General features: G+C 39.5%; 2 long non-coding RNA genes across 2 annotated transcripts; both read right to left on the minus strand.

The window, feature by feature from the left end:
• Positions 1-1,227: 1,227 nt before the first annotated feature.
• Positions 1,228-2,504, minus strand: LOC127751153 (uncharacterized). Its single transcript, XR_008012001.1, has 3 exons — positions 1,913-2,504; positions 1,520-1,834; positions 1,228-1,437 (listed from the first exon to the last, which is right to left on the minus strand). It is a non-coding gene; the product is annotated as an uncharacterized LOC127751153 (long non-coding RNA).
• Positions 2,505-6,778: 4,274 nt separating this feature from the next.
• LOC127751154 (uncharacterized) lies at positions 6,779-8,055 on the minus strand. Its single transcript, XR_008012002.1, has 3 exons — positions 7,464-8,055; positions 7,071-7,385; positions 6,779-6,988 (listed from the first exon to the last, which is right to left on the minus strand). It is a non-coding gene; the product is annotated as an uncharacterized LOC127751154 (long non-coding RNA).
• Positions 8,056-17,464: the final 9,409 nt, after the last annotated feature.

Genomic DNA, 17,464 nt, shown 5'->3' on the forward strand with positions numbered 1-17,464 from the left:
AAAGTTTGAAAAACCAACCTGAATAATATATACCCAGTCCAATTATATATAGAAAAAATAGTGATCACAAGAAGTTTTGTTTACAAATTGAAAACAAAACTCTGGATACAATTGTGACATGATAACCCAGTAAAACAATATAGCAAATAGCCAACAAATTTAAAGGGTGAGTACAACAGCATGAAATAGAACAAAGCTAAGGAAGTGGACAATTACAAAGCTGTGATTAGGAAGCTATTCAAATTTTAAAAGGATACAACTTATTTAGAACACGAAAAGGTATTACATGTCAAAGGTACGAAACCTAAATAATAATATCAAGTCCAATTATTTAAAGCTTTTAAAACTATGTACACACAAGAATTTGTTTACAAATATACGGCTAAATGAAACTCAGGATACAAACGTGATATAACCGAGTAAACCAAAAGAACAAAAAGCCAACAAATTTAAAGGTTGAGTAGAACAGTAAGAAGAATAATCATATAATAATACGTAGTCAAATTATTCAAAGGTTTTACAAATATAAGGCTAAACAAAATTGTGGAATGAACAAGATATAATACTGTTGTAAAATAAAACAGTCAAAAAATAATTGAGGTGTTACAGCAATGCCTCATGAAGGACACAATTCATTGTGGCCTGCAGCTTGCATGTATTTCATTACCCTTACACTCTGATGTCTGTCATTTTGAAGAAGAGCCTGTCCTAGATTGGCCAAACGTTCATCGTTCATAATTGACTGAGGAGCCCTGGCCCGTCCAGGTCTTCTGTTATTCTCAAGTCTATAGATGTCATCCCAGGCTCTTCGTTCTAATCGTATCAATCCATCTGTAAGTGGTCATATTAGCTGTAGATTTTGTTTGTTAAGAGCTTGTAATGGACAGTAAGAAACTGACTAGTACTCACTTTTAAATACAAAAATGTTAGGGTGCACACCTATTGCCACTCTCAGGCGCCTGTTGTGTGTAGGTATGGACGCAACATGGCAAAAAAGAAATGACCCTCTGCCATGGCTTCTTGTGTTATAAGAACCAAACCTCTTCTCATGAGGTGCTCTGGCAATAAAGGAAGTGCGAAAGTCAGCCTGATGATTCTTTTCACAGGTTCCATCAACCTCATATCGGCGACATAAGTAAGGAATATCTGTGAAAAGAAAAATTGTAAAACATATTTCACTGATAATAAATAACTAGTAATGTTAGAAACTTACTCGAACAGCACAAACACTCTTGAATTTGACAGTTGAAAACTCTCAACTCCAGCCATTTCAGAGGCCTCAAAGTCCATTATAAATCGTCTCAGCATTCTATTTGGTCCAAGCTGATTACATTAGTGACTTAGTACAGCTACCATGCTTCTCTCGTCCTGGTTTTCATCAACACCCACATCAGGGGTATAATTCGGTTACGCCGAATTCCCACTATGCAAAAAATCCTGTAGCACATATTAAAAAAGAAGCTTAAATCAACATGCTCATTATATGGATTGACAACTCAAAAAATGCTTTTTATTTTACCTGTTCCGTCTGTAAGCCAGACTTTGAATGTGCCATCACATTGAAATATAGCGAATTGCATCATTTCTGCAATCATTCTAAGTGAGGCGAAAACGACATGATGTGCATTGAGTGTGTCAGTTACTGACCCAGCATATAGGTTGTCTTACCCGTCTCTAGTCATTGTGATAAGTCGGTACGCTTGGTTTAAGAGGATCCTAGTAAGTGAGCGCAATGTGTCAGGGGTTACTGGGTAATTAGCAGTCCTTTCGGCCCGCATGCTAGTCCTCCCTCATTCTCGCGTCGGTAAACCGAGTCCTAACCTCAATGTGGTATCTGAAACAAAATCATTCGGTAAAGCACTGAGTATTAGACAAGTCATAATTGATCGCGAAATTAAGAAGTGATTCTGACCCATTAGATTCTTCTTCGATAATGCGGTCGAAGGGGGCGTAATCAAGCTGACGACACCGGCGAAGTATGTTTCTCCATAGCTCACATTCGGCAGGGTAGAACTCGTCGGGATAACACACATGATCAACCCGATGAGGCATCGAATGTTCGAACCCATCTATGGAATCAAAACGGCACGGCCACCGTAACGAGGTGCCTCTTCTGAAAGATTCGTGGTAATGGTAGCCATCATTGATATGATAAAAGAATGAATTGTCTTTATTTCCAGGTTCACGGGCCACCAGAAAAACACCAACAGGCGCGGCATGGTGACATAGCGATAAAATTTGAGCAGCGGTAATTAACCTAATGATGAAAACTCTTGACCAAAACTGGAGAAGACACGAGACTATAGACACGAGCCGTTGATGTAGCGTAAGTTAGCATAGGACCCAAGTCTCTCTTTCAATTGGGGCACCAAATGGCATCATACGTTTCAAGTCTCAAGGTTGAAGATTGGTTGTCTCAGGCCATGCCATACAAGCGACTCGAAAGTGTAATAATTGACAATAATTCACAATCTTCTCTCTAGCTCGTAGTGTGGAATAACAAAGGCAACCTTTTAAATTTCAAGAATAAGGTAACACAATTGGAAACAAGAAAAGTTTATTTGCAAAAGGATTTAAGGTGAGAGTATACTGAAAAAATGGATAAATCACCTAATTTAATGAATTAATCAAGTTTAAATCTAAACAAGAGATAAAATCATAAAAGTACTCTATAATTGTCGTAGTATGCACTTTGAGGATTAATTTAAGGTTTAGAATGCCAAAAGTCTACCAAAAAACTGTGCGCACATAAGTTTCTAATGTTACGTAAACTTTTATGTTAAAAAAGTTCTATGCGCAAAGTTTTTTGATGGATGTGGACATGCTATAGCTTAAACGAGTTTTTAAAGTGAGTACTGTAAACAACTTTTTTGAAATGGTCTCTTGTTTAGATTTTAAGGATTTCAGTATACCCTCCCCTTAATGTTGTTTAATATTCTTGGTTCACCGAATATTATAGGGACAAAAAAACCAAGAAACACTCCAGGTTTTGTCAATATATAAGGGCTAAGGGCCCTATAAAGGCAATTAACTATGTCAAACAAGAGAGTCAAAGTAATAAATTCAGTACAACAGTAAGAACTCGACAATATTAAAAACACAATAAAGTTTTTCATTCAAAGGTATGCAACATGAATGAGTACTGAATTATTACCATACCAATATTAAAAAGGTTAAGAAACTTTTAACTCACAAGATTTGTTTTCATAAAAGATGAACAAAACTGTCTATACGTCAAACAATGATAATTATAAAACAGAAAATATTGAGATAAAAATATTAACCAACTAGGGAGATGAGTGCTAGGAAATCAAATGCCTAAAACAGCAAAGAACAACATTTACAGACTCTATTTCTGAGTTGCAATAACAACACCGGTTGTACTCTATCACCCATTCTGCAGCACACTCTACACAAGCATTGCTGCATTTGCATGGGAAGTACTTTACCACTTCTGTAGATAGTTAAAGAGGCTGGGTGATTATCAAAAAGTCCGTGCAGTTTCGTTTCAAAAAAAATATTTTTTTCGTTTTTTTTTTTCTTAATTGCTTAGTTGTCCCACAGTCAGACCACGTGCAGAGGTTTAACAGCGATTCATGCCAAAAAGGGGCATCGGAGTTTAGTCCAATCCCAGTTCTCCCGTACACGTGCAATATACAGCTCCATGGCTCGATCCAGACTCTTTTGATATCATCACTCTAAAAAATAATAATACAAAAATTTGTAATTTGGATATGCAGTTTTTTCAGCATCCATGATAGAAAAAATTGTATTCTTTTGGATTCAAAAATAAATTTGTAACGTGGATACAAAAATTTGTATCCATCGATACAGAATGAAACATTTTCGGTCATTGGAGGAATGGGCTTCGCTAATCGCTCAGCCAATAAACTCTTTTTGTGGAAGGAGGAAGCAGTGCAGATCACACGCTATGCATACAGGGAATCGTATGTCATATGCAACTCACATGAAGGAAACTATGAAGCAAAAAGGAGTCACTCAGAGGCATATGTAGGCCTACTTCAGAATTTAGGCTTGAGTGAAGAGGATAGTGACAGCCATATCACCACTGTGAGGAAAAAGGTGTCCACCTTTTATTCACAGCTTCATGATAGGATAGGGAAATGTGGCCGGAATAGACGGAGATTTGAAAGTCGGTTCTCAAATTGGCTTGATACTGAGATTTCCTTTGAAATAGTTGGTCAACCTAAAAACACAAAAAGGAAAGCACCGTCAAAAGATTTGCCGTTTAATGAAATGTCCAGGTAGCCAACGACGCGGCTTTGGTCTAAGGCTATCCAAAGTAACAACTGTGCAAGTTCACTCATTCATGCTGCAAGCTAAAAACTGAAAAAGGATGGTGACATGGACTTAGCAGCAGTATTGCAAATGATATTGAAAGACCACACCCTCACTCTGTCTGTCTCTTTCTACATTCACGGGTGGCAGATGGCAGAAAACGGGTCTGCGGCGTTCCAGGCGTCGTCGCTCCGGTTTGAATGATGCTACACTCAAAACACGGGCATCATTAGTTGCAGTAGACCATAGGCTTTCAAAAATTGAGTGGGTGAGTTTTCTAAGCACATTGGCTTCAGAGGAGATAGCTTCGCCAGCCAGCGCCGCGCACATTTCAACGTACTTAGTTGCTAGTCCAGTACAGTCATACTTACATGGTTTAAATACCTAGAGGCCGAGTCAAGTGAATGCCTAAAGACTATTCTAGATGGCGCGGAACTATCATTTTTGCACAAGTGGGGGTTTGATGGTAGTGGTAGTCACACTACTTGCCAACAGCATGATGGAATGGGGCAGAGAAAGAAGAAAAGTATTGATGTGAGCATTCTGCTGACGGCTATAGCGCCTTTAGTGTTAAGACTGCCTAGTGAGGAGCCCACTGTTCTGTGGTCAAACCCCTCACCCGGGTCAGTTCCGTTTTGCAAACCGATTAGAGTACAACTTTCTCAAGAAAATAAAGAAGTTGTTAAAAAAGAAAAATCGTACTTCCAAAACAAAATCAACGCTCTTCGAGCCAGTCAAGTTGAAACGTTTGGGAAGACCGTAACTGTAAGGCACAAACTAGAGATAACTACGTTGGATGGGAAAACTAACAGAAAAAAATAACAAAATGAAATCGTCTTGTCTTGTCGAGATGCATTGAGAACACCTTCTGTTGTCATATCCGTTCGACCAAAGTTTGGGAGGTATGGTCAAAAATCGCAATTTTAGGCTGTTTTTGGACATCAAAGTCGAAGGGCCAGGCTGAAGACAATGGCGCAGCGGGTTCAAACTTCGTGGGTACCCTCTTGGATGTATTTCGCACTTTTTAAGAGATAGCCGTTTCCCGGATGACCTCTAGACTGACCACTGGGGGTCAAAAAGTGGTGTTTGAGCCTTGCAGACCTAACTTTATGCCCTTTGCAGGAGCCTGAGGGCCTCCCATGGTTCCCAATCGACCCTGCAGCTAGTCTTACGATACCTTGAAATACAATAATCTATGTCGACTTTTAAGATCCCAGACTTCACTCCACCCTACAAAATATGTGTGTAATGAAAAGTTTGAAAAACCAACCTGAATAATATATACCCAGTCCAATTATATATAGAAAAAATAGTGATCACAAGAAGTTTTGTTTACAAATTGAAAACAAAACTCTGGATACAATTGTGACATGATAACCCAGTAAAACAATATAGCAAATAGCCAACAAATTTAAAGGGTGAGTACAACAGCATGAAATAGAACAAAGCTAAGGAAGTGGACAATTACAAAGCTGTGATTAGGAAGCTATTCAAATTTTAAAAGGATACAACTTATTTAGAACACGAAAAGGTATTACATGTCAAAGGTACGAAACCTAAATAATAATATCAAGTCCAATTATTTAAAGCTTTTAAAACTATGTACACACAAGAATTTGTTTACAAATATACGGCTAAATGAAACTCAGGATACAAACGTGATATAACCGAGTAAACCAAAAGAACAAAAAGCCAACAAATTTAAAGGTTGAGTAGAACAGTAAGAAGAATAATCATATAATAATACGTAGTCAAATTATTCAAAGGTTTTACAAATATAAGGCTAAACAAAATTGTGGAATGAACAAGATATAATACTGTTGTAAAATAAAACAGTCAAAAAATAATTGAGGTGTTACAGCAATGCCTCATGAAGGACACAATTCATTGTGGCCTGCAGCTTGCATGTATTTCATTACCCTTACACTCTGATGTCTGTCATTTTGAAGAAGAGCCTGTCCTAGATTGGCCAAACGTTCATCGTTCATAATTGACTGAGGAGCCCTGGCCCGTCCAGGTCTTCTGTTATTCTCAAGTCTATAGATGTCATCCCAGGCTCTTCGTTCTAATCGTATCAATCCATCTGTAAGTGGTCATATTAGCTGTAGATTTTGTTTGTTAAGAGCTTGTAATGGACAGTAAGAAACTGACTAGTACTCACTTTTAAATACAAAAATGTTAGGGTGCACACCTATTGCCACTCTCAGGCGCCTGTTGTGTGTAGGTATGGACGCAACATGGCAAAAAAGAAATGACCCTCTGCCATGGCTTCTTGTGTTATAAGAACCAAACCTCTTCTCATGAGGTGCTCTGGCAATAAAGGAAGTGCGAAAGTCAGCCTGATGATTCTTTTCACAGGTTCCATCAACCTCATATCGGCGACATAAGTAAGGAATATCTGTGAAAAGAAAAATTGTAAAACATATTTCACTGATAATAAATAACTAGTAATGTTAGAAACTTACTCGAACAGCACAAACACTCTTGAATTTGACAGTTGAAAACTCTCAACTCCAGCCATTTCAGAGGCCTCAAAGTCCATTATAAATCGTCTCAGCATTCTATTTGGTCCAAGCTGATTACATTAGTGACTTAGTACAGCTACCATGCTTCTCTCGTCCTGGTTTTCATCAACACCCACATCAGGGGTATAATTCGGTTACGCCGAATTCCCACTATGCAAAAAATCCTGTAGCACATATTAAAAAAGAAGCTTAAATCAACATGCTCATTATATGGATTGACAACTCAAAAAATGCTTTTTATTTTACCTGTTCCGTCTGTAAGCCAGACTTTGAATGTGCCATCACATTGAAATATAGCGAATTGCATCATTTCTGCAATCATTCTAAGTGAGGCGAAAACGACATGATGTGCATTGAGTGTGTCAGTTACTGACCCAGCATATAGGTTGTCTTACCCGTCTCTAGTCATTGTGATAAGTCGGTACGCTTGGTTTAAGAGGATCCTAGTAAGTGAGCGCAATGTGTCAGGGGTTACTGGGTAATTAGCAGTCCTTTCGGCCCGCATGCTAGTCCTCCCTCATTCTCGCGTCGGTAAACCGAGTCCTAACCTCAATGTGGTATCTGAAACAAAATCATTCGGTAAAGCACTGAGTATTAGACAAGTCATAATTGATCGCGAAATTAAGAAGTGATTCTGACCCATTAGATTCTTCTTCGATAATGCGGTCGAAGGGGGCGTAATCAAGCTGACGACACCGGCGAAGTATGTTTCTCCATAGCTCACATTCGGCAGGGTAGAACTCGTCGGGATAACACACATGATCAACCCGATGAGGCATCGAATGTTCGAACCCATCTATGGAATCAAAACGGCACGGCCACCGTAACGAGGTGCCTCTTCTGAAAGATTCGTGGTAATGGTAGCCATCATTGATATGATAAAAGAATGAATTGTCTTTATTTCCAGGTTCACGGGCCACCAGAAAAACACCAACAGGCGCGGCATGGTGACATAGCGATAAAATTTGAGCAGCGGTAATTAACCTAATGATGAAAACTCTTGACCAAAACTGGAGAAGACACGAGACTATAGACACGAGCCGTTGATGTAGCGTAAGTTAGCATAGGACCCAAGTCTCTCTTTCAATTGGGGCACCAAATGGCATCATACGTTTCAAGTCTCAAGGTTGAAGATTGGTTGTCTCAGGCCATGCCATACAAGCGACTCGAAAGTGTAATAATTGACAATAATTCACAATCTTCTCTCTAGCTCGTAGTGTGGAATAACAAAGGCAACCTTTTAAATTTCAAGAATAAGGTAACACAATTGGAAACAAGAAAAGTTTATTTGCAAAAGGATTTAAGGTGAGAGTATACTGAAAAAATGGATAAATCACCTAATTTAATGAATTAATCAAGTTTAAATCTAAACAAGAGATAAAATCATAAAAGTACTCTATAATTGTCGTAGTATGCACTTTGAGGATTAATTTAAGGTTTAGAATGCCAAAAGTCTACCAAAAAACTGTGCGCACATAAGTTTCTAATGTTACGTAAACTTTTATGTTAAAAAAGTTCTATGCGCAAAGTTTTTTGATGGATGTGGACATGCTATAGCTTAAACGAGTTTTTAAAGTGAGTACTGTAAACAACTTTTTTGAAATGGTCTCTTGTTTAGATTTTAAGGATTTCAGTATACCCTCCCCTTAATGTTGTTTAATATTCTTGGTTCACCGAATATTATAGGGACAAAAAAACCAAGAAACACTCCAGGTTTTGTCAATATATAAGGGCTAAGGGCCCTATAAAGGCAATTAACTATGTCAAACAAGAGAGTCAAAGTAATAAATTCAGTACAACAGTAAGAACTCGACAATATTAAAAACACAATAAAGTTTTTCATTCAAAGGTATGCAACATGAATGAGTACTGAATTATTACCATACCAATATTAAAAAGGTTAAGAAACTTTTAACTCACAAGATTTGTTTTCATAAAAGATGAACAAAACTGTCTATACGTCAAACAATGATAATTATAAAACAGAAAATATTGAGATAAAAATATTAACCAACTAGGGAGATGAGTGCTAGGAAATCAAATGCCTAAAACAGCAAAGAACAACATTTACAGACTCTATTTCTGAGTTGCAATAACAACACCGGTTGTACTCTATCACCCATTCTGCAGCACACTCTACACAAGCATTGCTGCATTTGCATGGGAAGTACTTTACCACTTCTGTAGATAGTTAAAGAGGCTGGGTGATTATCAAAAAGTCCGTGCAGTTTCGTTTCAAAAAAAATATTTTTTTCGTTTTTTTTTTTCTTAATTGCTTAGTTGTCCCACAGTCAGACCACGTGCAGAGGTTTAACAGCGATTCATGCCAAAAAGGGGCATCGGAGTTTAGTCCAATCCCAGTTCTCCCGTACACGTGCAATATACAGCTCCATGGCTCGATCCAGACTCTTTTGATATCATCACTCTAAAAAATAATAATACAAAAATTTGTAATTTGGATATGCAGTTTTTTCAGCATCCATGATAGAAAAAATTGTATTCTTTTGGATTCAAAAATAAATTTGTAACGTGGATACAAAAATTTGTATCCATCGATACAGAATGAAACATTTTGTTGTATGCTCGACACATATGAAAAAGAGATTTTATTCTCTTGGATGTCTTATTGTAGACGTTTCACTCTCATGACAGACGATTAACTTCAATGTAGTACTTTACCTTACCGGGATTTGAACCCCGAACCTCTGGGTTGGGATTTGACGCCCTAGCCCACGCGGCTAAGGAGACTACCTGCGAGCAGTCGTGCTCCGTCCCGGTGTCGTTCTCACCCGTCTACTGGTTTGCCCCAGAGCCTTTCCCATAGCCATCGAGCTTTCAGATGGTAATTCTATGTTAATGCTTTAAGAACAGATTTTATTTTCCATGTTGCTGCAGTCAGTCTAACAGCTACTCGAATCGTGTCCAATTTGAACGTTAAATCGGCGAATCTTTGAACGCAAATATAGATTTCTGTTTCCATGTTACAGAAATTTGTATTCCGGTTACAGAAATTTGTAATCCGAATTCTAAAACTTTTAAAATAATATAAAATTTTGAAATAAATGTAGAATTTTGTATTGTTTACAAATTTTAAAAGAATATTACAAGATTCTGTATCATCATCACGAATTTCTGTATCACAGTGCCCGGATACAGAAAACTGTATCAAATTTGATACAAAAATCTGTAATTTTTTTTAGAGTGATTCTTTACACAGCTATTCAAGCAGCAATGTAATGGATCTTACGAAACTGGTCCATAGCCCCAGTAGGTTAAGCAAATTTCTGAGGGTATTAAACGTGTTTCCTTAGTCTCGGCATTCGGCCCGCTCTACCACTGGCAATACCACGACTCCAAGACACTGGCCGAGGCGTGGATGGAATAATTAGAGATAGTTACAGATAATGGCATCAGAGTTTTGTCGTGAAGAAAGACTAAAACAGCCCTCCTGGCCGAACAGGGTACCCCAAACGTATTCCGACCGTATCGAACGTTAATAGTTCTCTTTTTACAAGGGGGCATTTTCGAGATTTTCGATTCTGCATTACAGAATGGAAACTAGAGCAGGAACGGAGTTTATTCGCAAAAAACATTTGCACAAGAGAACGATGTTTCTTCCCGCCTCTACACCAGCTAAACACCAACTTCTCGTTCGGATAAAGTTGGGTTCTTGTCGTACTCTCGTGATGCAGTGCTACCAACGCTTCAGCTGGACCCGTCTTGGCTGTGGAGTGGTGGCTGATAAACTCCGAAGCCCGAACCTCAAAACCTGTGGAACGACTTTGAGCCCCTGCAGCTCCGCGTGTAAACCCACTAAAACAAGCAGGCCCGTCCTTCCGCCAAACGGAGTTGCCAGCTCCACTTCGCTTATGAAGCACAGCTATTGGTGCAGTATGGTAGATATCAGCCAGGTCAGACGTCAGCGAGCCACTCGAAGAGGCTCGTGGTTTTACCACACCAATGATGGTTTCCACTATCACAAAAATTGTATGAAGAGAAGAAAAGTGTATTTTAAATGTGTGCGCTACGAAGTTGGATGCCATGGCAGAGCCCTTTACTCACGACAAACTGGCTTCATACATACCAAACCTCACGATGATTGCAAAAGGCATCGATAATTTCCATTAGTTATGTTAGAGTGATTGAACCTATTTCGGATCAGCCCCTAATTCGGATCAATAAGACCTTCACACGCTCCCTCGCTAAAATGTATGGGTTTTAATTTTTTTGGTGAAAAGTTTTGTCGTTTTCTACCAGAAAATACCATCGCTTCGTCCTAGTGTGGCCCAAGCGGCCTGCGCGGCCGAATTGAACACGAACATTCATTGTTTAGGAGGTGGGAGAATGTTGTGGTTTAAGCAAATTGACATTACTTGGTATGTATGCATAACTTCGCGTCAACCTAGGTATCAATCTTTAGTTGAAGGCCCAAAGGACACGTTTCAAACGTGGATTCGATCTAGAATCATGTCAGGTTAAAACGCGGGTAGAGGTTAAAACGGATTAAAAGTCACAACTTCTTAAGTCGAGTTTTGCGAGCAGCTTCGATTTAATGGTGGTTGAAACCGTTTTGGTGCTCACTATTACTTTGTTTTGTCACAAATTATTTTAAAAGGTTGCTTTAAGATCCATACTTGGTCATCTAGGACAGGACAAACTTAGAGAAATTTATTCCGGACTTTGAGCCTGCCATCCGTAATGGTGTTGCACCTGTTTTCCGTGGCAGTGATCTACAAGGTTGCCTTTTCCATTTAATACGTGTAAGTATGTGCACCACTGTGTTCATTTCCTTATTGTGGCCCCATTTATTTTTGTGTCGTTAATCACCCTGGTACTTTTTCAGGCAATGATCAGACATCCCAAGGAGGTGCTGGGCATTGCTCGCCTCCTTCGCAGGTATCCCTACGAGAGACTGGTGAAGCTCTGCTGTGCCTTACCGCTTCTTCCCTAGAATCTGATCCTCAGAGAATTCGCTCTCATCCTGCAGGCGGCCAGACATGAAGGACTCAGGGTTTATAGGCTGTTAAGGCCTTTCTTCCAGTATGTTTGTGGGAGGTGGGCTGGGCATCCGATTCGCAGGCAGTGGATGTGTGTGTATGGTTCCTTCCACCGAACAAACAATACTTGTGAGAGACACAACAGAGTCCTGAATAACATTGTTGGGATTCATCACCAGAATATCTACCAGTTCATAAGTATTATCGTCCTAGTGCATTCATTAATATAACCCAAGGGGGGCAACACAATGCTATGAAGGCTGTGCTCAAGTGTAAGCAGGGTTTGCCTATCTGCTGGGGGGGCCATCCAGATCCTGTCGGGCCAACATGGCAAGCTTGAAAATCTAAACCAAGTCACAATTTAATTTTTCCCACTAATGAAGAAACAGAACATTACTATATGTGACCCCAGGAGTATGGGCCCATAAAATACTCATATTGGGGACGGCACTACAAAATACAACAAATAAAGCAAGCTCCAAACTGTAAAATTTTGGTGGGGTAATGTTGTCTTCAGCATCCACAACCCCGCGAAAATTCAACCGTGACTCGGCTCGGGTGTGCTGTTTTGTATTTCTTTTTATTAATTTTCAAAAATTTGTCCGTATCAAAAGTTTAAAGTGGGACTTTAATTATTAGAATGATTCGCTCTGTCTAGGTCAATTCAATGGTATTTTAAATTGTGTTGTAACCAACGCAGTGTGTATTTTTCTCGTACAGGTGAAAGAACTAACTGAAAGAAATAACTAATTTATGACTAAAACTGTATTGAATGGCAGGTCGAGTTCGAAGATGAGAATTCTAGCTCAAGAATTGGATTTTTAAAAAATCGAAAACAACAGGTCCCAAAAATGACGTTTTTTAAAACTATTTTTTTATGATTTCCAACGGGGCAACTCATCAAAGAAGAGCCCTTTCCTTAGGGCAAAAATTTGGCCCGTTTTGCTCTAGCTTAAGCCGCTGAGGCGCTAGAGGGTATTTTTGACGAACATAAGCGATAAAATGTACAACCCTGCATGCTTAGTCGAAGTGATGGGCTGTAGGCCCGTATCTTTGTGTACATATTACTACTACCTGACTCGGGTGTCAGCGCCGCAGGCCAAGGTAGATATATGCCAGGCGCGTCGCAGCGTAACAGTGTTTCGTGAGATTCGCGAAGCCTGTTACGCGAGACGTGGTCTGGCGTACCTTGTTTTAAATCACTTTACGAGATTCAGTGTCATCGAGAGTGTCATGTTAAGGCGACTATGTAAACCAAAAACAGATTCCTATTGACAAAATTTCAAAATCTGCAATATTTATACAGAAGTTATATCACTTCAAATTTTGAACCATATGTCTGCACCCATACACCTAAAGTAATTGGCTGAACGATAGCGAAGCCTATTACTCCAGTGATGATCAAAAAGTTTCGTGTCTGTTTGTTTGTTTGTCTACCTGTCCGCACGATAAGAAGAGAACGGTTTTAGCTAGGACGCTTATATATTTATTGTAACTTTGTGATTTTGAGCCCTCTTGCTCAAAAATAGACGAGTTTAAAAAATCAAACACATAAAGCGAAAAAGACTTGTTTTGAAAAGATAATTGTTACATCTTTCTAAGAGGTAACTCGTCAACGTAGAACCTGTAGGACCAAAATTTCGTTCGTTTGGCTCTATCTCTAACCGTTTAGGCTCTAGGGCGTTTTTCACACGGAAATGACCCGAAAACATTTTTGGCTGAGCGATTAGTGAAGCCCATAACTCCACTGACCGGAAAAGTTTCATTCTGTTTGTTTGTCTGTTTGTTTGTTTGTCCGCACGATAACTCGAAAAAGAATAGGGTATTTCACCTGACGCAAACCGGATCCAAAGAAGAACAAGAGTTCTTTCTGAACTCTTTCCTCCTTGGCGATGATTGGCCGATGCCGACGAAGTTCTCGGACCCGACACTAAGGGTCGACCGCCCTTGCGGCCAGTTCATGAACTTCGTCGGCATCGGCCAATCAGCGCCAAGGAGGAAAGAGTTGAGGAAGAAGTGTTGTTCTTCTTTGGATCCGGTTTGCGTCAGGTGAAATACCCTATTGAGAGAGCAATGTGGAAATTTCAGGGTCGTTTTGTATCACAAAAAGACAGATCGAGTTCGAAGATGAGCATTCTAGCTCAAAAATTGACTCTTAAAAAAATCAAAAACCACAGGTCCCAAAATATTTTTTTTTCAAATACTTTTTTATGGACTTCCTTGGGGTAACTCGTGAAAGTAGAGGCCTTCCGGCGAAAAGTTCGTCCGTTTTGATCTATCTTGCACCGTTTCGGCGCTATGGGGCATCTCTGGACAAAAATGTGGTGAAAATACCCAAATGAGTCTATTAAACCGTAAAAAAGGCTTTAACCAAAAAAAAAATTGTATTTGCTCCTATTCACTAGTGTCGGGTGTCAGCGCCGCAGGCCTAACTATATTTGCGCCAGGCGCGTCGCAGCGTAACAGTGTAACGTGAGATATCGCGAAGCCTATATCGCGAGACGTGGTCTGGCGTACATAATCCTAGTAATGTTTCCCTCAGATATTTGATGGTCTCTATTGGGGTTACTCGCCAAAACATAACCCCAAGGCGAAAATTTGTGACTTTTGGGGCCTGAGGCCCATTAACCACTATGCCTTTTGCCCAACTCGGGTGTCAGCGCCGCAGGCCTAGGTAGATGTATGCCAGGCGCGTCGCAGCGTAACAGTGTTTCGTGAGATATCGCGAAGCGTGTTACGCGAGACGTGGTCTGGCGTACATAATCCTAGTAATGTTTCCCTCAGATATTTGATGGTCTCTATTGGGGTTACTCGCCAAAACATAACCCCAAGGCGAAAATTTGTGACTTTTGGGGCCTGAGGCCCATTAACCACTATGCCTTTTGCCCAACTCGGGTGTCAGCGCCGCAGGCCTAGGTAGATGTATGCCAGGCGCGTCGCAGCGTAACAGTGTTTCGTGAGATATCGCGAAGCGTGTTACGCGAGACGTGGTCTGGCGTACATCTACCTAGTTTTAATCCTCTGCTTGTGTTTTGTGTTCTTTGAATCTAAATGTTAATTGTGTTGGTGTTACTGCAAGTTTAGATAAAATGCAGTTATTGGCTGAGCGATTAAAGAAGCCCATAACTCTACTGACCGGAAAAGTTTCATTCTCTTTGTTTGTCTGTCTGTTTGTTTGTCTTTCCGCACGATATCTCGATAAAGGATAGAGAGAGCGATCTGGGAATTTCAGGGTCGTTTTGTACCATAACAAGACAGATCGAGTTCGAAGGTGAGCACCCTAGCTGAAAAATTGACTTTAAAAAAAATCCAAAACCGCAAGTCGCAAAATATGTTTTTTTTTCAAATATTTTTTTATGGGCCCGTTAAAGTAGAACCCTACGAACGAAAATTTCGTCCGTTTTGCTCGATCTTGTACTGTTTTGGTGCTATGGGGCATTAATTGGCGAAAAAACGTGAAGAACACAAAATGGTACATTAAATCGTTAAACAGGCTTCATGTCACAGAATAGGGTATCCCTCTAGAACGCGGAGCGAACTAAGAAGAACAAAAAGTCAAAAACCACAAGTCACTAAATATTTATTTTTTTCAAATATTTTTTTATGGGTCCCTAAGGGGCAGGGGTGGAAAACGAAATGTAATTTATTATTTCATTTCATTTCAGAATGAAATTATATTCAGAGCCCCTATATAATTTCACTTCTATGTAATTAAATTATATTACCAATATAACTTCGAAATGAAATTATATTCAACAATATACTATTTCGTGGAGTGAAATTATAGGGAAACGTCCGGAGGTCCCCCCTCCGGGAGGTCCCCCCCTGAATATTTTATTATTTTTTAATAATATTTTTAGTAAAATAATAAAATATTATAAAATATTCCAAAATATTATAAATAACATCCGAGCGTGCTGCGGGATTTTTCATACCGTTCCCGACGATCCGATCGGGTGTTCCCGCGCGAGTTAGAACATTTAAACATGGTTAATGATGGCATGCCTATCGGCGCGGAGTCGTCTGTTATTTTTATTTAGAAAAGTATCCGAACCTTAAAATTTGATAAAAATTTTTTAAAACAAACCAACACAGCAAAGTGTGCAACTCCAAGTTACATACGTGCGAGTGTTCATTTCAAAATAACACATGTTTAAATGCTCAAATAACTTCCTCTACACTTGTAAGCGTGCATTTTCGAATCTAATATCGCCTCTGGTGGATAAATGTTCTATCTAGTATCACTGTAAACGGTATAAAATATTATTTCGATCGGATAAAATCTTCAGCCTCCACAGCGGCCTCAAAGATAAGCATGGAGCTCTTATGCGAAAAAAGCATTAACTGAAATTTTTCGTATGAGGGTTCCTCTTGAAAATTTCGCTGTTTTAATTAGTAGAAATGCGATTTAATTTTAAAAACGCTTCTGTTGATGTGCCACTTGTGGCCTTTCATTTCATGTGCCCAGCTTGTATGACCAAAAGTTGCAATTTGGACGCAAAATCCGCTTCTTTGACAGCGACTTGGTCATGAAGGAAAGGTGCTCACATGACGAGTAGCACATCACCGGAAGCGTTTTTACACGTAGATTGAATTTCTAAAAATTTAAACAGCGAATTATACGACAGGAACCTTTCTATGGAAAATTCAGTTCTAATGCGTTCTTCCCATAAGAGCTCCATGCAAAACTTTGAGACTGCTGTGGAGGCTAAAGATTTTATCCGAACGAAATATTTTTTCACACCGTCAATAGTGTTACTGGATAGAACATGTATCCACCAGAGCCGATATCAGATTCAAAAACAAGGGAAACTATGAACACCAAATGAATTTTGTGCTAAGTAGGAAACTCGTTCTTAACCAAACCACGGTAGTTCTTCAAAATCAGTTCCTGCTTTTATCTCAGAGTAATGGAGAAGTGTGTGTATAGGGTGATGGAGGGTTTTCCGTGGCGATAAAAGGTACATTTAAAACGCCCGCGCGCTCACTGTGAAGTAGTTACTATGTCCGCCCACAGATAGCAGCACGGATGGCGCCGCCATAACCTCACGCACTCCTCCACCGTCACAGCACTTGCAAGTTTTTAGGAGGATCTGTTAAGTAAACTCATTAAAATGCTTCGGTAGCGACTCTAAACACGTTAATAAAACAGTTTCATTAACATCTCATAAGTTCAAAGATGCATGCATCATCCATTTTCGTTGCTTAACTACGTTTTTCAACACGCTCAAAATAAGCTCTGGTCTGGGACTTAGAATGAAAACACGCAAAATTTGTTAAGAGTGCTCAAAATTATACTATTAAACCTGAAAAAAGGTTCATTGCTTTAATTGAGACCAGCGTTCCCGCTTTACAGTGGTACTATTGTCATGTGTGTAGGTGTTGTGTGTTCTGAGATGAAAACAGGAACAGAAAAAGGGTTACACAGCACAGAGAACAATACTCGTTCTTTCTACCAACGGGAAGGGAAAGTGGGTTGGTAAAGAACGAGTAAAAAAGTGTTTATCCAGGTACTCTTGTGCATCTTAGCAGTTAGACACCAGTACGTTCAACTGCTCAGCCAAACACGCAACTTTTTGAAAATTTATGAGTGAGTACTGCTAAAATGCATACCTGCAAGTGTCCAGCTAGTGAGTTGAGCAC

Source organism: Frankliniella occidentalis, unplaced genomic scaffold (genome assembly GCF_000697945.3).
Source record: "Frankliniella occidentalis isolate FOCC.00 unplaced genomic scaffold, Focc_3.1 Scaffold364, whole genome shotgun sequence".
NCBI classification, from domain to species: Eukaryota; Metazoa; Arthropoda; class Insecta; order Thysanoptera; family Thripidae; genus Frankliniella; species Frankliniella occidentalis.